Source organism: Syzygium oleosum, unplaced genomic scaffold, assembly GCF_021117445.2.
Source record: "Syzygium oleosum isolate NSW1041296 unplaced genomic scaffold, Sole_v2.1 Sole_v2.13, whole genome shotgun sequence".
Taxonomy (NCBI): domain Eukaryota; kingdom Viridiplantae; phylum Streptophyta; class Magnoliopsida; order Myrtales; family Myrtaceae; genus Syzygium; species Syzygium oleosum.
This window is the reverse complement of record NW_026607497.1, coordinates 9,460,897-9,487,786: the sequence shown is the minus strand read 5'-3', so window position 1 is coordinate 9,487,786 and position 26,890 is coordinate 9,460,897. Positions and strand designations below refer to the sequence as shown.

Sequence of the window (26,890 nt, the reverse complement as noted above, 5' to 3'; positions counted from 1 at the left end):
ATGCACATATGCCTAATGTCTATATGCAATGCATTTAAATAGAAATATTTTTTTGTTTTAGGAATTAAAGAAAATTAATTCCTAAATTTTGTGCAATTAATTTTGGGCAAATTAAAAATAGGTGTCAACAAATATATATATAATCTAACGGCTTGATTGCACAAAAAAAAATTTGAAAGGTCCAATTGAACAATTTGCAACAGTTTAGAGACTTTTGGTGCATTTTTTACCATTGTAAAATTAGAAAAAAACTCAAGTAGATGCTTACACGGCACAAGACGCTCTTAATTAGCTAATAAGATTGAAAATGCTCTCTTTTTCTTAAAAAAAAGTTTTGGAAATAATTAGATGTTGGAAGAAAACTCCAAGGTGACCGGATGGCTGCTATTTCGGTTTTCTTCACGCCAACTTCTGATTTTACATTTTCAAGAACCGGTTCTATCAATATATGAGCGCACATATATACATACGCAAAGAGACAACCTTTGGATTGGGGTTATGTGCAAATTAGCATGAGATTCCAAAGTTTATAAGTTATAATCCACTAGTTCGGCATATAACTTTGTAACAAATACAGTAGCTACTCCAGTAACAAAATACCATGATAAGTAATATGTTTGTGGTAGATTTGTAATATATTAAGTAATCTTTAGGTGTCATCGTGTACAACAGATTTATGCATCTAAAACTCAATTAGCTCTTCAATAACTGGATGGATTTGGATTTATGACTGATACTGCACAAGAGTGGAATGATGAATCAGGAAATTTTGATGTCAAGAAAAGGCTAATCTCTAGGGAAATGCTCATCTTTTTTCATCGTAGTTCAGCTATTCGAAAAAAGAATGAAATTGTGGACTGCCTGAATCAAAACAGATGCACATTTACAAAAAACCTTTTTACGGTGTAAGACGGTGCATGAAATCACTCACCTCAACCAATGGTGACGGGAGGGCATCCACGGGAAATTAAGAATTAATGTCACTATACATGGGCCCAGGGGTGGGTTTATGCGTGGGTAACATAGTAACGCTCCCTCTATTAAAGCCATGTGCTCCTCTTTCTGATCGTTGCAACTCTAAATGATCACTTCCTCCCTTTGGATTTCGATCTCAATTCTGCGCCAATTGCTAGAAGCTGTCTCTTTTCACCTAATTTTTCGTGGCTGTGGATTCATCCTATTGAATCTTTCCTGCTCGGTCATTTCATTTCGTTTCTGGGTTCCATCAGCTCTGCTTTTCTCAGCAGCTCTAATTTCTTAACTTTCAATTCTCTTACTAGAAAACCAGAAAAGTAGAAGTCGAAAAGGAGGCGAAATGGCGGATATTGTTCTGTCTGCAGCTTCCAAAGTGGCGGAGTACCTGGTGGCTCCGGTCGGTCGTCAATGCGGCTACGTGATATTCTGCGACAGCCACGTTGGCCAACTTGAGAAAGAACTTGAGAAGCTGGAGGACGCGAGGGTTAGGGTGCAGCGTTCCGTCGATGATGCTCAAAAAAACAACATGAGGGAGATAACACGCGAAGTTAACAGATGGAAGAAAGAAGCAGAGACCGCTGCCAACAAGGCACGAGGCGTGTTGGATAACGATGTAAGAGCCAAGAAAACTTGCTTCTACGGGTGGCTTCCCAACCCAAAGGAGCGTTATCGTCTCGGCAGGGACGCAAGGAAGACAGTCCAGGACATCAAGTCACTCATTCTGCGTGGTAAATTTGAGAGTGTCTCCTACGAGAGTGCTCCGCCAGGGCAGGTGGCTGGCGATCCTGGCGTGAATTCGTCGGCCAGTGATGGGGGCGACACCATCACCGATTCGCGAGCTTCCATCTTGCAGGGCATAATGAAAGCTCTGGATGATGAGAAGCTAAAAGTGATTGGGGTCTATGGGCGTGGCGGCGTGGGGAAGACTACGTTGTTGGAGGAAGTCGAGAAGAAACTCAGGGAAGCGGGGGGACCATTCCACATGATCGTCAAAGCGAAAGTCTCACAGAATTATGTCTTGAAAAATATCCAAGACGAGATCGCTGATTATTTGAAACTGGATCTGAAGGACATGCAAAGTGAAGGGGGCAGAGGAAATCGTCTGTTGGAGAGATTATGGAGGGATCCGAGTGAGAAGGTTCTCATAATATTGGACGACCTGTGGGAGGAACTTGATTTGAAGGCGGTCGGAATTCCTTCAGGAGTTATGCAAATTGCTGCTCACATCGAGATTTAGCGATGTTCTGGAGCAGAAGATGCGTGCTGATCGAACATTTCTTCTTGAAGGCTTAAATAACGTTGAAGCTTTCAGGCTATTTGAAAAGACGGTCGGCGACAGGCTCAAGGACGATGAGGAATTGAAAGCAATAGCCCCTCGAGTGGTGGAGAAGCTTGTAGGTTTGCCTCTTCTGATTATCTCCGTCGCGAGCACCTTGAAAGATAGTGATGTGTCCGCATGGAGAAACGCTGTGATAAAAATAGATGAGTCAACTATAGAAACCATAGTGATGTTGAGTTACAACCATTTGAAGAGTGAGGACACCAAGTCCTTATTCTTGCTCTGCGGTCTTATTGGCTTCAAGTCGAAACTCTATTGGTTCTAGGCATGGGTTTGGGCTTGTTCGAAAAATTCAGAAGGACAATACAAGATTCAAGGGATAGATTGAATAATATGCTCAATGAACTCCATTCCGTTTGTTTGTTGCTGGATGGTGGCAATGACAAGGACAATGTGACCATACATGATCTTTACAGTGAGGTGGTTGTCTCGAATGCATTTAGTGGTCAGCATTCCTTAATGATTAACAGCAATTACGCCTCATGGCCAAAGGAAAAGCTTGAGGAATGTTGGGCAGGCCTATTTAATGTTGGCAATGATAGGCTTGCTGAAATAATGCCGTGTCGGTTTCCCCACGCAAAGATACTCATGTTGTCGGAACAATACTTTATGAAAGATTGCAGTAGAATGGATTTCACACATATGAAGGAGCTTCGAGCCCTATGTCTTTGCTCCATGTCTATCACCAGTTTACCTTCTTCAATGGAAATTCTTGGGAACCTCCGGTCATTAAGCATAAATTGCTATGTGGCGGACGTTGCAATTCTTGGCAAGCTCAAAGCATTGCGGATTCTCAGCTTCGCAGGGTCTGAAATTTCTAGGCTGCCTAAAGAAATCGGGGAACTAACGAATCTGCAATCATTGAATCTAAGCAACTGCCGCTCACTTGGGATAATCGAGCCTGGAGCCCTAAAAGGCTTAATCAACTTGGAAGAGTTACATATGATGCGAAGCTTTGATAAATGGATGGGCGGACATGAAATACCGTTGGAATCATGTAGTGCTGGGCTTGCCGAGTTGAAGAGCTTGACTAAGCTAACATCTCTAGAAATTTCGATTCCTCGTCCCATCACACTCTTGGAGGATGGTGACCTGCCATTTGGGAACCTGGTCAGATTTTGGATCAGGATAGGAGTTGCTGCCGGGAGGGAATTTGAAGGTTTGAAAACCATGGAGCTCAATTTGGAAGGGTGCGACAATATTCTTTCAAGAGAATGGGTTCAGAAAGCTCTGCAGAAGACTCAATGCTTGAATTTATGCAAGTTGAGTGAGTTCAAAAAGAGTGCTCACGAATTGTGCACCCAAGGATTCCGAGAACTGAAGTATCTCCACATTGGCAACAGCCCCTCAATCAAGTACATTGCCAACTCATCTGATGGCCTCCCTCTCACTGCTTTTATGAAGTTAGGGTCTTTGTTCCTTAAAAATCTTGTTAATTTGGAGAAGATATACCATGGCCCTATCGCACCAGATTGCTTCAGCAAATTGAAAGCTGTAAACGTCGAACAGTGCGGCCGATTGAAATAATTGTGGTGTCTTTCAGATATGCAAAGATTTGTACAGCTGGAAGAGATTGAAGTATGGAACTGTGACTTAATGCAATCCATTATCACACATGATGCAGGAGAAGATATAGTTTCCGCCGATAACAGAGTTGCGTTGCCTAAAGTACGCCATTTGGTACTGGATCAGTTACCAAATATGACGAGCTTTTGCGCCAGAACTGAAATCACATCAGAGGATACTCCAATCCAGGTAACTTTTTTTGCATTTTTTCCCCTTGTCAATTTGTCCTATTAGGATGAGATGATATTGGTGTTCACTGAACGTTAGTACATATTGCATTAAACTTTGATTATTTGTACAATTTGATTCAAATTTTGATTTACAAATAAAAAAAAATCCTCTCAAATAGAACACAGACCATATATTCTGAGTCACGTTCAAACTATAGTTAGAGGGAAGCCTCTTTTCACGACTGATTTTTTATTTTTATTTTTTAAATTTTCAACGTTAGATAATTGCACTGATAACTTGGGTTTTTAATGTGACTAATTTATTATTTATTCAACATTTTTAACGAGATGAAAAAATAGTGTGCAGAATGAATGAATGAATGAATGCGAGAATGAATCTTGAATGAATAAATAAAATTCAATAATTTCAAAATAAAAGAAAGCGATGTCAGGAGATTAAATAAGTTGGGGGCGAACGAGGAGCCACGTAACAAAGAAAGTCCACATAATTCGTGTCCCACCTAACATGCAATTTGCATCTGATTCCAACATGTCATGCGAACGTCACCGTGCAGTTCGTGCTGCATTGACAGCATGGTAGCGGCGAGGATATCCTCATGAAAATGATTTCCCTTCTCACGGAAGAAAATTTTGTTTTTTTTTATTTTTTTTGGATTTTAGCATGAGATTTTCGGCCAATAGAGAAAAATAAATAAAATTTTGTTGACCGATTCATTTTCCCCATGTTCAAATAAATGAAAAAGTTTGAAAGCATTTTCTTGAAAGGTAGCTTTATTTGCAATAAAGGCACCTTTAACGAGTTCCATTTGTGGCGCTTTGTTTAGGTTTCATTCCCTAGCTTGGAATCCCTGGTGATGGTTGGACTCCTCGACCTGGAAAAGATACTCTACGGTCAACCTCCATTAGAACACAGCAATCTGAAATCGATAGAGATAAGGGAGTCTAGATCCAAGTCGAGTTTTTTTAAATCAGATTGGATACTGAAGTTGCCGAATTTGGAGTCATTGGAAATTAGGAGTTCTCCATCAGCGGAAGCAGTTTTCGACCTGGGGGAGCTAAAAGTCACGAGAGTTGTCGAGATTCTCTCTCAGCTAATGGAAATGACAATAAGTGAGTCACCCAATCTGCGGTGCATGTGGAAACAGGATGTAAAATTACACGGAATATCGGTATTTCGAAGCCTGAAGAAACTCGTGGTCATAAAAACGGGGCTGGCATTTCTCTTTCCGGTGTCTGTGGCTAAATGTCTTAGGGAGCTTAGAGACATTGAAGTGGAGGATTGTCCAAATATGAAGGCGGTGATTGTAGATGAAGAAGGAAGAGATGAAGGGACAAATGACGTTATAGAATTCCCGCTCCTAGAGGGACTATATATACATAACTGTCCCATGGAGAAATTCTTCTCATATCCTCATGGAAACAAAGATCCAGTAACCGCTACTTCAGATTCCCAAGATGGTTACTCCGATTCCTTCTTTGATCAAAAGGTACAAATGCCTTCTCTTGAGATTATACCCATTACAGTCATAGGTACACGCATGGTGGGGCAAGTACTAAAATCTCTTTGAAGAATTTTATTTGGTTTTATTAGTTAATATGTGTTTATTATTTATGTTTACATTTGTTAGAGTAAGGCCACTGATGAAAATTCATTCTTCCATCGCATCAAATAGATCGTTAGGAGTAGGCCAAATTGTCAAATGTTTCATAGCTATGATCTAACGTATAACTCTCATGAGCAGGTTAGTTTACCAAGCTTGGAGAGGTTATCCTTTCACAAAGTAGGATCCTTCAAAAGGATATGGCACGGTGATCTTCCCGAAAGTTCCTTCTGCAAATTAGCCACCCTCACCCTTGAAAATTGCTTTGAGCTACTCAACGTCTTCCCTTCTACAATCATAGGGAGGAGATTGCACAACCTTAATAGTGTCGAGATTGCAAACTGTCCCTCCCTAGACTCATTATTTGATTGTGGGTCCCTTGATGCAAATACTGAACAAACAACTGTATTGCTCCCCAAATTGGAAGGAATGAGCGTGAGGGAAGCAGGAAAGATGAGAAGCCTGGTGAAGAGCGACTCCCAAATGATTCTGGGTTTTCCTAGTCTAAAAGTTGTCAGTGTTACGAATTGCTCTGACATGAAATATCTCTTCCCCAATTTCACAGCCACAACGCTAGAGAAACTCGAGTGGATATACATTAGGCAATGCGAACAGTTGAAGGAAGTGGTTCCTGAGGAAGAAGGTGGTCGATCAAAGGCAAATGTGATGAGTTTCCCTTCCTTAAGTCATCTACGTATTTTGCGGTGCCCTAACTTTGGAGCGTTCATCCGGAGTCGTACAAGTGTCAAGAGGAAGTTAGACGAGACGGCCGAAGAAAATGATGAATCCCCACAACCATTGTTCAATGAGATGGTTCGCTCTATCCCCTACTGTGATCATCCGTATTCTTGCATTATCATGTTTTAGAACGAACAATGTAATAAATTTGTCCTGCTTATCCTCCTCTCTCACATTATCCTCGTGCAGGTTACATTTCCCAATATAAGAAAACTAAAAATTGAAGGCATTTAGTGCAAAGAGCTATGGAACGATCAAATTCCCACCGATTCCTTTTCGAAATTGAATTCTCTTGAATTGAAGAACTGTGACAATCTCTAACGTATCGCCCCGTCCCACATGTGGAACAGGTTGCAGCGCTGTCTCGAGATCCTACGAGTGATTTCATGCTGTTCGATCGAAATCATATACGAAGGAGATGGGACGGATACAGAGAGTTGTAAATTGAGGTGGCTGGTTTTGAGTGATCTTGAAAACTTGAGATACATTTGGCAGTCCGATGGTGTCCCAAACATCCCGTTCCCAAACTTGAGATTCGTGGTGGCTGTGAGGTGCTCCCGTTTGAAAATGCTTTTCGCTACCTTCACGGTGAAATTTCTCGGGCAAATCAAAGACCTAAAGGTGGAGTTGTGTGAAGATATGGAACTAATTGCTGGCCATGAAAAATGGGAAGAAGCGACCGGCATGACAATCGTCTTCTCTAAGTTAACTGCTCTTAGACTTTTCGAGTTGCCGAAATTCAGGAGCTTCTTACCTGAGAAATACTCTTTGAAATCACCGCACTCTGAGGACTTCCCATCCTTGCGAGACTTGAGTATAGTAAGCTGTGGAGCAGAGCCAGACCGAGGCACCAAGGACGACGACGACGACGACGACGACGACGACGACGACGACGACAACGACGACGAGGACGACGACATATCTGTCTAGCCCTCGGCGATTCACACACGCCGAAGGAGCTCAGCAAATTCTCTCTAGCCCTCGGCTATTCCTTTTGATCTTCATTGTCCTCTCCGTCGCCCTCCATCCACCAACAGCCACCACCGCACCTCCATCTCTGGCCACCACATGATATGGCACGTTGGTCATGACTGCCTGCTTCGACGATTCCATTCCTTGACGTTGCTTCTGTTGTCTCCTTACTCATATCCGATGTCAATCGCTATAGCTAATCATTCTTCCTTCAACTAAACCACATTTGCTCTGTTTTCAATTGCTTTATTTACGAAGCAGATGCTGACAGCTACTGCCACCGTCTGTGTGAAAATCGGTTGTTATTCACGCTGTATTGATGATTTGATCTGGTGCTCCTTGGCCGAAATGCAGATGACTTGTTTGATGAAATTCCTGTACTGAATCAGTGTGTGTTTTGATTGAGTTCTTGACCGAGAATTTCCTTCTTTACTAGATTGTTGATCTATTCTGGTCATAAAAGCGTATTTGAGTTTTGTTTCTTCATAAAAAAATCATAGGTATTCAATTTCGAACTTGTTTGAATCTGCTGGAACCTTGTCAATACATGCTGATTCGTGACTGTTGAGGCCCTGAGCTGATGTCAATTCATCCTTGCTTTTATGCTATTCCACTCAAGTAAGCATGTGTAGTGATATAAGATTGTGTTATGGTGAATTCCATGTTCCCTTGAAAAGAAATTATGTCATGAATGAATTAAATTCTACTGGAAATCGAGCCGTGTATGCTAACTGTGTCTTGATATCTCTGATTTGGTGTGCTTTTGATTCCATCTTGAGGCTAGTTTGTTTATGGGATCATATATGTTCATGCTAGGAAACTAATATGGTCAATCTCGTGCCAATTTTACGAGACTTATAGCCATAACCGAACTTGAATATGGTAGCATTGAAGTATTGCATGCTGACCTTGATTGCTTTTTTCAAATTCGGTATTAATTTGGTCTTGGATTCGTGCCATTTTGATCAAGTAGACTCATATGCGCTTGTAGGAAGATACAGCTTCAATTCATGTCAATTAGTCATCAAACAATGACGATTTGCAGTCTTGGATGCTCTGTTACAATTCTAAACGTGTGCTGGAAAAATTTGTGGAATAAGCATGAATTAGATGGATTTTGTCTTAGTTTGGTTGCCTTTTTTATTGCCCATGGATAAGTGATATTGCATGTGCATGATTAAATCGATGAGATGTATGCTTGATATTGCCATAAGTAGGTGTATATTTCCGATTGTCTCTCCTATAATCATTCTGCACTGGCGGTACAGAGCTCCATCTATCTCCTTGGGGCAGGTCTCTCCGTTTGCTGATAGTAGTAGTTGTTATGACCCTATTGATTGTAATTTCCCTAATATGAAGGCACCGGATCTCTTCTCTGTCCTTGATATAGGTCCCTTCCCCTGGCGGCTTAATCCATATTGCTCATTGGCATGGGATTTCTTCTTTCACCTTGCCCCGGGGGACCATAATTTTGCTGGGGAGAATAATTTTGCGGAGCATCCTGCTGCATAGGTCCCTGATAACCAATTTTGAGGGCTCCCTTGTCTATTTGGCACTTGAACTCCTTGCCGGTCATATCTAGGTTGGTCATAGTTTCTATTGCGATCATGCATTCTACCTTCCGGCCTCCCATACCTGAACTGGTGGTGGTCTATGAGTAATTACTCCATTTTCATACTTGTCACCTAATGATTTAGTAAGTTCGGCAGAACGAGTGTTGCAGGGTCACAAACCGTAGAGATATTGGACAGTTGAGCTTGTGGATTTAGATGATGTATGGACTAAACGACTAAAAAATTGTGGCAAAGATGTATAGTAGATGCATTTCTGTGGAGTCAAATCATACCTCCGTGCTCCTTGCTTTGGGAATAAATGTAGGAATTGGGTAATATAAAAGCAACTCTAGGTATATTTATAGTTGAATATATTAGTGCACAACGATGAGGCGATATTAATCATTCATTGTTTGCAATGGGTAACTTATCAAAGACACTTGCCTCTGAATTGCTCTGACTTTGCTTCAGTCGTCACAGCCTGAAAAATTGATAGGTGGTCATGCTACATGCATAAATTCTCTTTTTTGCTTCCTTTGAATTGAAACGAGAGTATTAAATGTTATCTCAACTTTGCAATGTAGATCATGCCACATAGATCTCGTGATCAGAAAATAATGTATCCATGTTATTACAATGCTAAATGTAAACATTAGCTTAATTACCGCGAATTTGGGGTTGTGAATGTCAATTTTTAAAGATGGTGTCAAGATTGCTATAGAGCTTGTGCTCAAGAGAGTTGTATTGGGCCATTGGCCATCCCATGGGTCCAACTTGCCAATGAAAGCCGTTATTTTGTGGTTTTTCCCAAAGTAATTTATTTGTATCGAGAAAAAGTACACAATAAAAAGCCCCCCATTTTATTGAATGATTTTTTAAGGTTACATTATTCTTTTGAACTATTTTCAATAGAGATAATCTCTATATAATTAGTCAATGAAAATTAGTTATACATGTTGCGTGGCTACACTTGTTAACGAGGATAAATTTGCTTTTAGAAATTTGGATGTCCATGCTGATTCATTTGGCAAGCTTGTGCCAAATTATTTATTTATTCTTATTGATTATTACAAATCCTTGTTTGATAAAAGATCCCCATCCTTACTACTTAACGTTGCGTTTTATGTTGCTTAAATATTTTCAACCTTTCCTCTCTTGTTTAAACGTGTGTAACTTCTCAAATACAGCATGTAACTTCATTTAGTATTAATTCCTTGAGAGAGAGAGAGAGAGAGAGAGAGAGAGAGAGAGAGAGAGAGAGAGAGAGAGAGAGAGAGAGTTCATGAAATTCATCTGAATAGTATTTCTATTTAAAATATCAATATGGTGATTTATGAAGCTTCATCACAAAAATTAAATTGATTAATTAAATCTGACAATCGAAAAAATAAATTAGTAATGAAAGAGATTAATATTTCCATTGGCCTTAAAGGGGGGGGGGGGGGGACGGGGGATTTTGTTGCGTAACAAAAGACTATCAAGTTATTTTTTTAAGTGAGACATTGAAGGGTGGTCATTCATCCAAATTACAAAGCTCTAATCAAATTTAATATCATGAAATGGAAAAGAATGCTATGAGAAATTAAATGAAAATCGAGATTGAAAATCTAGACTGAAATTGAATGTGGCTTGAAATGAAAGGTAAATGAAAAGGTACAGTTGGCTGCAATCTGATAGAGACTACTATCTTCTGTTCTCACTTTATCCTTGTGCAGGTTACATTTCCCAATTTAAGAGAACTAGTAATTAGAGGCATTCAATGCAAAGAGCTACGGAACAATCAAAGTCCATCGATTCCTTTTGCAAATTGGATAGCCTTTATTTGGGATACTGTGACAATCTCCAACGTATTGCCCCATCCCATATGTGGAAGAGGTTGCAGTGCTGTCTCAAGAGCCTTTTAGTGGAATCATGTCGTTCGATCGAGATCATATACAAAAGTGATGGAACATTTATAAAGAGCAATAAATTGAGGCACCTCGATTTGAGCTCTCTGGAAAACTTGAGACGCATTTGGCAGTAAGATGGCCCCCCAAACGTCCCATTTCCAAACTTTATGTTCATGAGGGCTTCGCATTGCCCACATTTGGAAATACTTTTTCCAACCCTCACAGCCGAATTTCTCGGGCAAGTCGGAATGCTGCAGGTGCAGGATTGTGAAAATGTGGAACTAATTGCTGGCCATGGAGAATGTAAAGAAGCAACCGGTACGACAATCACCTTCTCCAAGTTAACTAAGCTTGGCCTCATAAATTTGCCGAAATTCAGGAGCTTCTTACCTGAGAAATACACTGCGGAATTCCCCCACTTATGGAAGACTTGTATGTATACAGCTGCGGAACAGAGCCGAACCAAGGCGAAGCTCGGGACTGCGACTACTGGTAGACCCAGTCCAACGTTGTCGGGTAGATGATTCGTTTGACGCTTTCATCGACCAGATTCGTTCGGGCAGCGAACGAAGTGAGGAGGAATGCTACTAATATTTTTGTGGTGTAGCCACAAAGTTTGTGACTATTGCAATGGAAAACAGTGTCTGGCAATATAGAATAACGTGTCCGGTAAATATGATATTATGTTTTCTGCAATCTCTTGTACACTTCCCACGAAGGTTGTGACTAATTCCTTCACTATTCACTGCTCTGGTTTGTCTCCTGGGCATGTCGTGTAAAATCCTAATCAAGTGCATTCTCGTGATAATATCGAACCACTTAGTAAGTAAAAAAGAATCACTCTCCCTTAATATTAGAAAATACATGCTCTATTATAATAGGCAGGTTTAATATACGCACCTGGCCGTATTGAAATTTTTCTCGGTCATGTATGTTTTCATTTGAGTAAGTACAATTTTTAAACTCAACACTCCTAACAAAGAGGCTATTTATTTGTCTAGACAAGAGGTACTCAATTAAAGTCTCCTTCGGTTTGAACTATTTTTCAAGAGAGAAAACTTTTTGATATATATGTTATGGTGACTAGAGGAGGAGAACTTAATGAACTCGAGTTTTGGGCACGATTAAAGATAAATGGTATCGTCAACCAAATCGCTTGCTCACATACTCCGGAGCAATATGTATTTATTTTTATTTAACATTACAAATCCTTTTTTTCGACAGAAGATCCCCATCCTTACCGTTTTAACAAAAAAAAATTCTATCGCTTGGATATTTTCAACCTTTCCTCTCTTATTTGGCCGCGTGTAACTTATTCAAAAATAGCATGCAACTCGACAATATTCAGGTGCGCCAACAATTTTAGCACTAAAGCAGATATTAATATTCTCAACCTTCGGTCATGTTACCCTTCATATTTTCTTCTATATATATAACATCATATGTCGTGCATAATAGAGTCAATTTTATAAGAATTCATAAACATTAATATTTTCTCGTTCTTGCGGAATTAATTTAACTATTTACTACTCTAGACTTGGATATTTTTAGATGTGATGCTTATAATTATACCAATATCTCAAAAAGTTCCTCATGAAATATTATCAGTCGTAAAGTCAATTGCACTTGTTGTTATCAAGAAATTTTACTCTTAGGCTCCGTTCGTTTGGCGGAAAATATTCTCCCGGAAAATATTTTCCGGGTTTTCCGGTGTTCGGGGGGCGGAAAACGTTTTCCGTGGGAAAATATTTTCCTTCCCCCCCTCACAAAATAGCCTAAGTCTACGGAAAATGACTTCCGCTTCTTCAAAAGCGGAAATCATTTTCCGGAGCTTCTTCTTCTTCTTCTTCACTAAGGTCGCCGGTCGGCGCCGCCGGCCGCCGCCGGGACGTTGGTCGTCGGTGCCGGCCGCCGCCGGACGCCGGACGTTGGCTATCGGTTCCGCCGCCGCGCCCGCCGCGGACGCCGCCGCCGGCCGCCGGCAAAAAATATTTTCCGAAACTTTTTCATATTGGTCGCCGAACACCGGAAAATTATGTTCCGGGAAAATATTTTTCAGGAAAATGACTTCCAGGAAAATATTTTCCAAAAGGAGAATATTTTCCGCCAAACGAACGGAGCCTAAAACTCATTAAAACTGAATGTAGTTAATGAGCAAAGAGCATTTTTAGTATTGTATATTACCAAGAGATTATTCTATACGTTTACTTTTCTCTGGACAAAGCTCTTCAAAAATTATTCGAAAAAGAAGAATATTTTTACTTAAATATGAATGGATTTAATGTGCTTGACGTCAATTTTAGTATAATATATTATATTTTTAGGCTCTTTCAAAAATTCACAAATTAGATTTCATCGAGTTTACTAACTAAAAATACATTTTTAATAATATCACTTAGTTTTTTTGTCTCAAAAAATATCAAAATAGGTTTCCTCCTTCTCGATAAACCTGGTGGAGAAAGACCCTACGATCGACAAGGCTAGCAAGAAAAAATTTTATGATCTGAAAAAGTTGAATCTTTTCCCTCTTAGAAGTTTATGCTACAAATCTCGAATGGAAAACACTTAGCCAAGAAGAACTTGATGAACCATACGAAATTATCTTAATGTTCACACAATAACATCAACTCATCCGAAAGCATTTTATACAACAATGACATCGCATGTCATGCCCCCAACTTGCTTTAAATAGTAGAGAGTATCTATCTGAATCACAACTTGCTTTGCCATGCTCATGAAGGCTCATTCTACTCAGGTTTCTCAATTTCAGTTGTTCAAATTACTGAGATTTAACCCAAAATCACTTGGATGGGATACTGCATCAGGTGCCCTCTCATTTCCTTGGGATTATGTTGGTCCTCATCCACATAAGCTTTCCAATTCCATTTGGCTATTCTGTTCACCCTCTTCACACATTCAATGCTTTGAGGTTCCCTAAAGCTGTCCTCTAAATCTCCCAAGTGCTCCGCCCAAAGCGACATCCTATAACCGTAAACCTGCATAGCATAAGTTGACATAATTATTTACAAGATTAAGTTTTTAAATGAATTTCGCTGCACTCGCTCGGGTGTTCGCCTAGTTTATGCTATTCAGATGAGAGGCTAACCCGATGTAACTAACCTGGCCATGCAGATGCCTCTTTTTCCCGGCCCAAGTGTGATGCGGCTGATGATCCCCCATCGCGATCTCAATGTCTCTTGAGCCATGCAGAGATCTTTGGTTGATATTTGCCGATCCCATGGTCACATACTCATCATCTACTATCATCCTCTTGGCATGCACATATATCATGAATCTGCGAAAACTTTTGAACCGACGCCTGCATGAATAGAAACCACAACATGCTTCAACCAAAAGTCTTTTTACCACTCATGCAGAAACCATAGTTCTTAATGACTTTTTTTGGTTTTACTTTTTTAACAGATGAGTCAAAGGAAGAATCCATGAAAAGAGTAGACATATACCATGGCATTATTTTCGGATTGTTGATTCATTGCTTGGGATGAAGGTTGTGAAGAGGACAACGGCTCCCGCTTGCCTAGGCAATAGAAGTTCAAGTAATCTAATGGATGGTAATTGTGTGACAACCCAGCTTTTTCTAGAGCCTGGGCGATAATTTTGTACGTCATCGTCGTGGTTTGTCCCTGTCCACATTATAAACACACGAAAATAGTGAATGCTGATCAATTCATATCGTCATATCTTGGAGAGAAATACTAAAATGACTTAAACAAAGTCTGATCTCAAATTTTCCCCTTTAAGTAGCTAGGCTTGGTCTGCTTGGATCACTTCGTTTTCGGCTTAATTTCCTTCGTCATGTTATTTAGTTTCAATTTGCTAGGACGTCATATATATTGAAATACCATTATCGATTGGCATATGTCATCACTATTTCATTGCAAGATGAAAGAGTTTATACTTGATCTGACCTGCCAGAAGAGAATTTCCTGCACGGCAGCACTAGTAGAGACACCCTCTGGACACATCGGTATTACTATATACACACAGAAGCGCTCGTTTGCATTTATCTTGCTTGCGATCTTCAATGCCAGCTCCATCGGCACTAAATTGTTTGCACCTGCTTGTCAAAACCATATCACGCATTGGTTGCCATCAAAACTTAAACTCTAAGAAATTAGATGGGCCAAAACAATACTAGAACATGGAGGAAAAAATCGAAATTTAAAAAGTTTGGAGAGTTGGTCTCAGAAATATAACATATTGAATCGAAATTCAGTTTCAATGTCTTATATAGTGAGTTTTAGCTATTATTAGCTTATTCACAATCCCCAGAGGCAGCAAAGTCTGAATACTAATTACTAGAGGAATTGTTGCTCGCTCAACTCATTCAGTCAGAATGAATAGAAATGTGCATCTTATACCTGCATTTTTGTATAATGGCTAATGATAGGAAGAGCCAACAAAATACTGGTTTTCAATGTAGATGAAGTGTTGCGCCGATCTAATCGCTTTCACGTGCGCCGTGTGAATGCTTTTGTCTACTTTCATGTTCTTTCCACATATAAGATTCTGCAACCATGAAGAGATTGAAAGAAGCAATATTATCATTGTGGACTTCAATCTCTATTCAAAAACACTAAAGATTGTGCATAAAAAAGAAGAGCGACTGTAACGCAAGCAAAACTTTTTGAGTTATACATATATAACGGCCTGTTGCAAATCTAGTGGCATGGTATTAGTAGCTAAAACTTACTTGCTTTGCAGCTTCTTCAACGCTCTTCGGGAATCCCTTTACAGATCCCGAATCAATCGATCTAAAGACCTATGCCAACATAAAATAGAAATGAAAGACGGTTGTTACACTTCATTTTGTTTACGATTGAAGTCCCTTGAAAATGGTAATTAATTTTATGTAAATTTTCCCAACCTGCACGTGCCAATTTTCCGGGTCGTCTTCGTCCCTAACTTGTACTTTTTTGTCGCCATCAGGGCTTGTCGAGGGACAAAGTATCCACGAAATCCTGTCGAGCCTTAAGAGAGCATTCTCATGCCGCCTTTTTCCATCTCTGTTCAAAATTCTTCAATATGTCATACGCAGCTTGTCCCTCAACTTTGCAATGTAGATCATGCCACGGTTGCCTTGGGACATTGACAGTGGACTACAATTATCGGAAAAAGCAAGTACTTCTCAGGATCAGAATATGCCATATAAATGTCATAACAATGCGAAGGTAAACATAAGCATAATTACCGTGAATGTGGGGTTGTGAATGTCAATCTTGAAGATGGTGTCAAGATCGCTATAGAGCCTGTGTTCAGGAGTGCCGTATCGGCCATCGCATCAGTCCAACCCGCCAATGAAAGCCGTTATTTTGCAGTGTTTCCCGAGGCTTGAGTGTCGAGAACCACGCACTTTTGGTGATGCGTGCACAGGGTCCCCACCACCTGGACTACAAAAGATCCATACACCAACAAATTAAACCAACACTTTCATAAATTTATGTCGGATTTTGATCGAATGGATAGCCTCTGCAAAACTGTAAAACCCCCCTATATGAGAACTGTCCTAAATGGATGGTCATTAGGCCAGAAAGCACATGACATGCATCTAGGATAGCGTGGGTACAGATCAACAAACTTCCGCAGATTGTCTGATGAAAGGAAAACATTCTCCATGAAATTATACCCAACTGGAATAATCGGGTAATATACAGCAAAAGCAGTGCTTTTGATGCAATCTAACGATGAGATTTTGGTTAAGAATTGACCTAAACGTCTAAGGATACATACCCGTTGCTTGAAAATGCTAAGTTTGGTGCTTGCATAACGAGGAGCAAGCACGCAGTGGACGCCCGAATGTCAGAAAGCTTCTTCGTTTCTTCGTCATGAGTTTGCATCACGCCATCCTGCGCAACAACGGGGCACATGCCTAGTCTCAATGATGAGAGATCTTAACAAAGAACTATCATTTCCTAAGTCAATAAACATGCAGATTTTCTATAACAAAAAGCATGGATTTGAAATTTGGCCAAACGATGGGTTGAATTATATATTAGGACACTCATGAGCCACTATATAACATATTCTCCTATTACATTTTGTAAAGGCTAGCCGAAAGAAAGAACTATTAGTCCATCCTGTGCACCAGTAATAAACGGATGAGACTTAGAATAGAATTTGTTCACATGCGACTCTTATCACCATCGATGCATTGGTTGTGACTTCCCACCGCTCTACTGCACTTGCCAACGAATCAACAATGATGAAAACCGCAGGCAGACAAATTTTTCTCAACCCGGCAGAATTCCAATCATCCCGAAAACCTTAAAGACATTTCCATGTTTTAGCAATGCTTTAATTACATGTGAGTATGGTTTAGTATTACCGTCTTCAAGAGGAACTTGTCGTGTGAAGTCTTGTCGTCCCAAATGAGCACGACCACCCGGACACCTTCCTCGGACTTGTACTTCAAGAGCTCCCCTAAAGAAAGCTCTCCTCCACTGGGCAATTCCGGTGAGGGCTCTCTCACAAGCCTCACAGGATGATAAATGGACCAACCAATGATGTAGATCAAGTGGTGGGCCTCCAAAATAGCATGGCATATGTCCTCCCACCACTTGCCTTGCTCATAGATCTTCACATCATCAAGCAAAATCTGAGGCAGCTTGCCTTCAGGGACATGAGCATCTTGGTACAGTGTCACATCCCCACCCCTTCCTAAGTGGAAAATATGTGTTTGGTACACCCACATCGTTTGGCCCAACCCCAACACCATCCTTGTATAAGGGGTTGTCGCTGACCGGCCTGAATTGGATTGAGATGTGAAGTTTTGGGTAAGGCTGGGGAGCTCCCGAAGTTACCGATTATCGGGAACCAATCATTGATCATTTCGCCAGACACGATCTTGGCCACTAGGATCTCCATGACCCCGATAAGCTCGGCCCCAAACATGCCGTTGTCCTTCACATGGAACTCTACCTTCACGATCGGGTGCGCCACATGAATGCAGAACCGCTCGTCCCACAAGGGGTTCTCGCGGTTTGGGATTGTCGACACCTGAATTTTGCCGACGATGTATGAATAAAAATAAGAATAACAATAATAATAAAAAAAAAATTGTCGTACGACTACGCCACAGCTAGCATGGTAGAATTTTTTATTCCCTAGGGCCCCATTCCCGATTTTCCCTTCTCTTTTGAATTCGGTTAAAATGGCAATAACCAGAAGGGCATATTCGTCATTGGACGAGGAAGTTCTCGATTCCGATTCTGCTCCCTGGCTTCACCGCCGGCCGCCAGCACCACTGGAAGAAACGAAGCTCGAACCTGGAATCCGAAGTCCATTTTCGTTGATTCGAGGTTCGCCGGAGGTGAATCAGCCAACGCCGATTCGAGTGTTCCGACGTCTCCACCGTGTCTCGCATCAGTTTTCTCCGGCGTTTTGACCTTAGCAAGCGGTTCTACAGCGGCTCCACCTCCGATCATTGTCGTCGCGGTTCCTCTTCGTCGGCCGGTGTCTCGGTCCATGACTTCGATTGCGGTTCCGATCGTGTGCTGTTCTGACCGGGAGGCGCTCCTTCGATTCGTTCTCTCAAAGGAGTAAGTTCGAATCACATGGAAAAGGACGTCCCGGCTCAGGTTGACTCCAACCATCGCTCCACCACCGCGTCGCCATCGCTACTCAAAGAGTTAAAGTATGCGCTCACTCGCCATTGCCCGGAGAATCGTCCTCGCGTCAAGCTCTGGGAATCAGAATCAAAGCTGCTCTCGCGTCTAATGAATGTTCGGATGGTACGATACTGCTCCGGAAGTGTTCGATGAAATGACCGAAAGACGAGAAGAGAGCGCACTCAGCCGCTCACCTCTATTACCTCTCACTCCCTGGTTCCCCTCATCACCTTAATCTCTCTCTCTCTCTCTCTCGTCGCTTCACACAAGTACGTCGCCACTCTATCCGTTATTCTGTCCCGTTGCTGGCCATTAGAATCGGTGCTATGGTGAGGCCGTGCCCGCTGTCTGGAAGTCGCTGAGTCATCACCGAAATCCAGAAGCGGGACTGCGACGGTATAAGCCAAGGAGGTGCCGTCGCGGTTGCTTTCGATAATACCGGTTGCCCTCGTCGGACCTTCCTCTGTGTACACATTCAAGATGGCCGGAACGGTATTACTCAGGAGGTATGTGTAAGCACTTGACCTCACAGTCGAGAAGATCATTTCTGTCTGTTCACGTTTCTTTCGGAAGTGTAGGTACTGGAAGCTTGCAATCTGTGCCATCCTCGCCATGTATTTGTTCAAAGGCCGTGGGGTTCTGAGTTTAAACTGAAAATTTTGGTCCATGTTCTGAATACCTGTTGGGCAATGTGTATGTATTATGTGCTTTACGAGGCCAAAGAGGACTAGTCAATACATGAGATGGTTTCGTCATCTTGTAATTTCATTTGGCACTCGGTCGCCTTTATTCTTTCCAATTGCTTGTCGTGTTGATGGAAGCTTTATTTTAGGATTCCATTTATTGAAAGGTTCTGTTGATATTTTGGTCCCAAAGTGGTTGTGTGATTTGATTGTCTTTCGCACTGCAAGTTGGATCATGAAATTCTACGACATTGGACCTTGATCATTTGCTGGAATGTGTTGGAATTTGCCGAATTTTTGTTGAGGTGTTGCCGGAAGGTTATTGTAGGTTGCTAGAATTCACTGAAGTTTACTTGGAATTGCCGTAATTCGTTCGGAATTGTTGAAACTCGCTTGAACATACAGGAGTCTTGCCGAAATAAGGTTGAATTTCGTCAAAAACATGCCCTTGAGAGTCTTGGCGCGAAGGGGGAGGACAGCCGAGGCCATCCAGGCACTCACTCCGCCGAGCAAATTCCAAAAGGTCTAAGTACTGCGAGATTCGTTGGACATATATCAACATATGAGGACTTAACAGGATAGTTTTAATCCTTGTAATGTAATTGGGAATTTTAATTGACCATATTAAAATGATAACTTGTTTCTTTACAGATAACTTTTTCTTGTTCACCGCATGCAAGACGACATTTCTATGCCATGACTCTGAAGGGCGTCCCATCTGTTACACCTCAAGGATTTTCTCGGGAAAATCTGTTGCTGTTGGTGAGGAGGAAAAAAAAAATGGTGGCAAAGCTGTTGGTCATTCTTTTTTTTTTTTCATGTACTCAGTAAAATCTTAAAGAGAATGGTAACTTTAAATAAATAAAGTAGGTAACTTCTACCCCGCATCCGTAAATTTCAGTGTTCGCGTTTAGTTTTTGGTAAATAAATTGTTGATTTCAATTGACGTCTTGTTTCCCTATTCGAGTTTCACCTGTTGCTGATGGTGAAAATTTTCACGTAATTCAAGAAAAAATCGATCATGTAGCTAATATCTTTTACATGTTGATTTCCCCAATTATTTTCAATGAATTTGTATAAGAATCGAATTAGAAATCTCGTCTCCTTACTCCCTTTATATGGAGAAATCCCTTCACACTCTTCCATCAGGTGATACGCTTCAATTGCTTCCTCGATGCATCATCAAACTGAGCAAAAATGGTGAGCAGATTATGTAGAATTACAGAATCCATCTCTATCCCCTGCGACTTCATAGCAGACAAAATATCCAGTGCTTCAGCGAAAATCCCCATTCTAACAATACCCAGAAACCATTGCATTCCATGAGCCTGTAATCATGTTATGCACACGTGGGTACCAAGGAAATGGCAACGGATAATAGATTTTACAACTCAGTTTCGCAATTGTGCAACGGAACCTTTCTCCCTCCACTCCATTTGCTACAAAGCTTCACTGATATCAAAAGCTAAGCACGATGGAACTTAACACGATCCTTTTTATGTGGAAGACCAGATTAGAAGATCAAAATCCCTCTCTTCCTTCTCAACTCCTATGAAACGTAATGATTCGTGTGGAATAGGAAGGATGGTGGAAGTGAGGCTTAAGCTTGTGGATCTGATTCGGGGGGAGATAAGCATGGTTTAATTGTTGGATCATACTGAAATGCTTAGGTGATGGGGGCCTAACTAGGCCGAATCGGACTCTCTCTCTCTCTCTCTCTTCTTATTTTTATTCTCTTTTATTTATTATTAGTTTTTGTTCTTTTTACTATTATTTATTTCTTATTTTTTTCAAAATATGTGCTTGATGTGTCGATAAAAATTTAGGTGTCAACAGTGGATTATATGCAATAGGGAGAGAGAGATTATGTAATACACTTTACATATAAATGGATATAATAAAGCTAACCATTATTACAGATAGAAGGGAAAAAAGGATATGTTCAAGAGAAATCTACTATATGATTGTGTATATTTCAACAATAATCATAACAAGTATATAATATGTGATAACTCTTATGATTGAAGAATAGTATAAATACCCATTATAAAAAGATGTTCTGTCGTACTTCAATATTTAACAAGTTATATTCCATGACTTCGAACAGTTTGGTAATGCGTGCCCATAAAAATTATTCATTGATATGTAGATTTTGTCGAGGATTATGACGATGTTTTGAGAGAATTTAATAAAGTAGTGATTTATAACTTCCTGTAATGATATAATATGTCATATTTGACGTATATATTGACAAATGGTAATATTAAAAGAAACATCTCATATTTGATAAATCAAGATAAATAGTGTTTATCACTCTGTCTTCAGCGTTTAATTACTGACACACAACACTTGTCTATTGCCATCCAACGGTCCAAGAATGCTAATTGAATCGCTATGATGCATGTTGCATGGAATGGGCAATTACTGCACGCGTAATTTCTGCAGCTTTAGGTACTTCTTGACTTGACTTGCTTTTTCTTTTTGTTCTTTTTTTTGGCAATAACTTGACTTGCTTTTTTGTTAATAAAAAAATTGAAAAGTGAACCAGCGAGCAGTAATGATGCTCCTAATTGTAAATAAATTCTCCAGTAACCAATTTAATAAAAATCAAATTGCCAAATTCAGGCCTAGAGTGACCTCATTAGAGCATTTTAAGGTCGATTGAATATTAGATCCAGCTGTTTAAATAAACAATATCTCGAGTGAGTTAATCCATAAATGATTCTCGAGTTGTGCCTAATAGATGAACCAATAACCAAACAACAACTTATAATGAAAGCATAGGACTATGATGATAAAATGTTAAACTAACAAAATGATATTAAAAAAGAACAAAAAGATGAGACACGGAACATAGGATTTGGACATGACAAAGAGTCCGGAAACAATAGTAAGATCAAAAGAGAGAGAGAATATGATTAGTTTTTCTGAAGCCACAACATCTCCATCGCTGGCCACCACATGATATGGCACGCAGAGAGGGGGCAAGAACAGAGAGCATTGATCGAAGGAACTCGGGCGATTTTTTAAGCATCCCCAAGTCACTCTCTCGGTGGTTTCAATTGAATCCTCTACTACTTGCTTTTGTTGTTGACCGTCACCGGTTCTTGATCGCCACCAGTTCTGCCGCCAAAGAAGGTCTGCAATGCTGAAGTACTCGAACTTCAGTCATGACTGCTTGCTTTGACGATTCCATTCCTTGATGTTGCTTCTGTTATCTCCTTACTCATATCCAATGCCAATCGCTATAGCTAATCATTCTTCATTCAACTAAAGCACATGTGCTCTGTCTTCCGTTGCTTTATATCGGCAGCAGAGGCTAAGAGCTATTGCTAACGTTTGCGTGAAAATTGGCTGTGATTGAGGCTGTGTTAATGATTTGAACTTGCCGTGTTGCCTTTGTGATGATTTGGATGTGAATCGTCGCTTTACTTTTGCATCTAAGCTCCTTGGCCAAAATGCATACCACCTGTTTGATGTAATTGCTAAACTAGATCACTGTGTATTTCATTCATGACATAGTTTCTTTTCCAAGCGAACATGAAATTCACCATAACACAATCTTATATCATCACACATACTTACTTGAGTGGGATAGCATCAAATGAAGGGAGGGCTGCAACAGTTGCGAATTAAAATATATTGACATGGTTCTAGCATATTCAAACAAGTTCAAAATTGAATACCTGCGATTCTTTTATGTAGAAACAGAACTCAAATAGGCTTATATGACCAGAATAGATCAACAATCTAGTAATGAATGAAATTCTCGGTCAAGAACTGAACGAGGCTAGTTTGGTCATGGGATCATATATTTTCATGCTAGGAAGTAACATGGAGAATCTCATGCCAATTTTCCGAGAATTATAGTCATAAGCGAACTTGAATATGCTAGAAACGAAGTATTACATGCTGATCATGATTGCTCTGTTTAAATTTGGTGCTAATTTGGTCTTGGATTGATGCCATTTGGATCAAGTAGACACATATGCGCTTGTAGGAAGATGTGGCTTCAATTCATGTCAATTAGTCATCAAACGATCGCGATTTGCGGTCTTGTATGCTCTCTTACAATTCTGAGCGTGTGTTGGAATTCGTGGACTAAGCATGAATTAGGTGGATTTTGTCTTAGTTTGGTTGCCTTTTTGATAGCTTGTGGATAAGTGATATAGCGTGCGCAACGTTCCTTGTAAATTGACATCAGCTCAGGGCCACAGCAGTTGCGAATCAGCATGTATTGACAAGGTTCCAGCAAATTCCAAACAAGTTTGAAATTGAATACCTATGATCTGCAATGAAGAAACAGAACTCAAAGAGGCTTCAATGACCAAAATCGATCAACAATCTAGTAAAGAAGGGAATTATCTGTCAAGACCTGAATCAAAATTTTAACTATCCCATTTATTTGTTTTGTCACATAAAAAAATCAAATCTACGTTAGGCAATATGCATTATGTAACAATAGCATCCAATTTATATTCGTTCTTAAAATATATATACAAAGATAAAAAAAAATCAGCAATTAATCAGGAATGGATAATCCAGTCGTGGAGGAGTTTGAAATTCCTGTAGATTGAACGATTCCTAGGGGGAGATGTTAGTCAGTTGAGCAAAAGTTGGCTGCTATCTCGGGAGATTTTCGCTGACAATAACCTCAGTCGCTTCTCTATCTATAAATGGAGGAACAGGGGAAGACTTGAGCTTTTACGGAGGAAAAAGAAAAAGTAGAGAGAGAAAGAGAGAGCAAGAAGTAATACTCCCTGGGTTTTGCTCATTTTTTTTCTTTTTTTTAAATATGGTATTAGTAAATTGTGGACGATACATGAGTAATCTACCAATGAAAGAATTATCCTAGGCTCAAAGCCTCAAATAGCATCAGAGAAAGCTAAGCATTGATCGGACTGTCCATGTTGATTGATCCAATGAAGAGAATGGTAAAGGAAAAGTTTTCCTGTGGGCACATAAAAGTGGGAAATAAAGGTTGAAAATATTTATAAGACAAAAAACAAGACATTTAAAGTAGTAAGGATGGGGATCTTTTGTCAAACAAGGATTTGTTGTAATGATAATTAGTTTGGCACAAGTACGCCTAAATGAATCAGCATGGACATCCAAATTTCTAAAACCAAATTGTCCTCGCTAACAAGTGTAGTCAGGCAACGTTGAACTGTCCATGTTGATTGATCCAGTGCAGAGAATGGTAAAAAAAAAAATTCCTGTGGGCACGCAAAATGAATCCTCTTAGACGTGGGAGGAAACAGAGGGAAATAAGAGGGACCCAAAGCGGTCGGACCAGCTTTACATTAATGCGACCTATATTCTTCCTAAGCCAATATTAAGAAATTTTTCATTTTTCTTCCTAACATCATAATGTTACGTTAATATCCAATCATTATTACTTCGCTTCGCAATAGAATATTTGTGTTCTTCCACTATAACGAAGGAAAAACTCTGCAAGAGAGAACAGAGGATACCGAGAGGGAGATTAGCTCAGAATTCGTTTGCAGTGAGTTATCTGTTTGTTGCGATGGAGCGACTGCACTTCAATATCTGAACATCGTTCTCTTCTTCCAAAATTGTAGTGCAATGACATATCCATCGACTCGGCATAGCGATCCAAAACATAACAGCGAAGGCAGAACAAGACAGAACGAAAGCAATCAACAAATCTAGAATGAATTGAAGTGGATTCTGGAATTAGATAAGAGAAGACACAACCTGGTAGGCATGGCTGTTATCAACAGAACATTGACACAGAACACTGACGAACTTTGAATCGGCGGGGAGGTATTTTCAGCCAGAGCGAAGATGGAGAATCTGGGAGCTTCGTATTAGCTCTGGTTCTTCTACCGGATATAGGGAAATTGAGCGCAACTCTCGTGCATCTTGTCTTTATTACACTTTGTCAATCAAATTGGGCATTTATCGAAGATGCAATACCTATCAACTCTCGTCATCAATGAATCCTCGACGATACACTTTCCTGTCTCAGAAGGGTCGGTGAAGTTAAGGAAATTGTAAATTATTAGATGCGAGTGTCCCACGTCGAAAAATTGCAATTGTTTTATCTCAATATTCGGGCTAAATGTTTAAAACTTGGGAGCTGAGGCCCCTTCTTTTTTACTTTTTAACCCCTGGGCAGGGCTGGAGAATATTCTTTTACACCAGAAATCATCTCTTATTTAAATTCTAATCTTAATATGTTGGTGACAGCTTCGTTGATATATTTGAGGAGCTACAACCGAACTTATCTAGACATGTGTCACGTTTCTCATTTCGCATTCACTTTGCTTTCTTCACCGTCTTCTCTTTCATCGAAATTATTGCCAACAGCTTCGCTGATATTTTCGGAGCTGCAACCCCATCTCATTCAAACATCTGTCACATGTCCCATCTCGGAATGACAAAGAGTCCGGAAGGAACTAATGTTGCATTTCCCTCTATTTTCCTCCCACTTTTTTCGGAAGAATATATCTTGTGGGCCCACAGGAAAATCTTGCTCAACCATTCTCTTCGTTTTCCTTGGATCTTTGTTTCCTCACTTCTTTTCACCCAATTTCTAAAACCCACTTAGAATGGCCCGATTCGATTTTATATGGTCTAGCTCTCGAAAGAAAAATCAAGGTCGCGACCATTTGCAGTGGCTCTTTGTCCATAAATAACATCTTCCATTTGACATGAAACTCAAGATGTACGAGTTCCCCCACAAGTGTCGATGTCCTCGTCAATAATAATGTGTATCGACTTGACTATAGATGCATTAGTAGATGCTATTCAAAGAAAGGTCAGTAATATCGGTTAAGTTTTTCAACTCAAATTATGTTTGCACTCGGCATTATAGCTTGTCGTTCACTCAGGCTCTTCAATCTATAATAAAAAAGAAGTAGTAGAGACGAGACGTAGATGGTTTGCACAAAGAAACAAAGTGGACGAACAAGACGATAACTACATCCTTAGAAAAGGTGGATGGATATGTTTTATAGGACCTAGAGGCTCTTTTAATCTCTTTCGTTGAACAATATCTTGTAATTTTTTATCGTATATTATCTGTATTTTGATATAGAAATTGAATATCATGGCTAATATATTAGGTCTGTAGTCAATAGAATATCAGCTTCTATTGCGGCCCTACAATAATCATACGTGCATGATAACATTTTGGTTATATGAGGTTATATAAATTTTTGGATTATATTTGTAAGTATGTTTTTCCATCGATTAAACTATTTTTGTTTTGAGTGATGGACCAAATTGAATGGTTGCTTTTTTTTGGAATATTTGTTGCTATTATTCCTAAAACAAGTTGTTCGAATTTGGGACCAAATATATTAGGGTTAATACCGCAAAAAATTCCAAATTAATTTCTTTACATAAAAAATCTCAAACTAATATATCCGTGATAAATTTACCCTCAATTTATTTCCATTAAATTTTACAGTCAAATTGCTTTAACACACGGCAATTGAATTTTATGTTTTACCCTCTGTGTGTCACAAGCGTATAAGTTTATGATTTTTTGTGACATTAATTCAATTTAATGGAAACTAACAGAGGGTAAATTTATCACAAATATAATAGTTTGGAATGTAAATTTGTCACAAATATAACAGTTTGAGATTTTTGGTGGTCAAAAAATTAATTTTTGGTAAATTTATTATAGGTATATTAATTTAGAGTTTTTCGTGATCAAAAAATTAATTTAAAATAAAATTATCACAAATATATTAATTTAAAATTTTTCGTGATAATAATTTA

General features: G+C 39.8%; 1 long non-coding RNA gene and 3 pseudogenes across 1 annotated transcript in view; 2 read left to right on the top strand and 2 right to left on the bottom strand.

The window, feature by feature from the left end:
* Positions 1–1,075: 1,075 nt before the first annotated feature.
* Positions 1,076–3,450, top strand: LOC130134532 (probable disease resistance protein At5g43730; annotated as a pseudogene).
* On the top strand, positions 2,648–22,182 carry LOC115665189 (uncharacterized; annotated as a pseudogene).
* LOC115667653 (phospholipase D delta-like) lies at positions 13,493–17,557 on the bottom strand (annotated as a pseudogene).
* Positions 22,183–24,136: 1,954 nt separating the features above from the next.
* LOC130139655 (uncharacterized) overlaps positions 24,137–26,890 on the bottom strand; it is a 77,198-nt gene continuing 74,444 nt past the window's right edge. The window contains exon 2 of the long non-coding RNA XR_008817761.1: positions 24,137–24,853. This is a non-coding gene — a long non-coding RNA (uncharacterized LOC130139655). The remainder of the gene's footprint in view (positions 24,854–26,890) is intronic.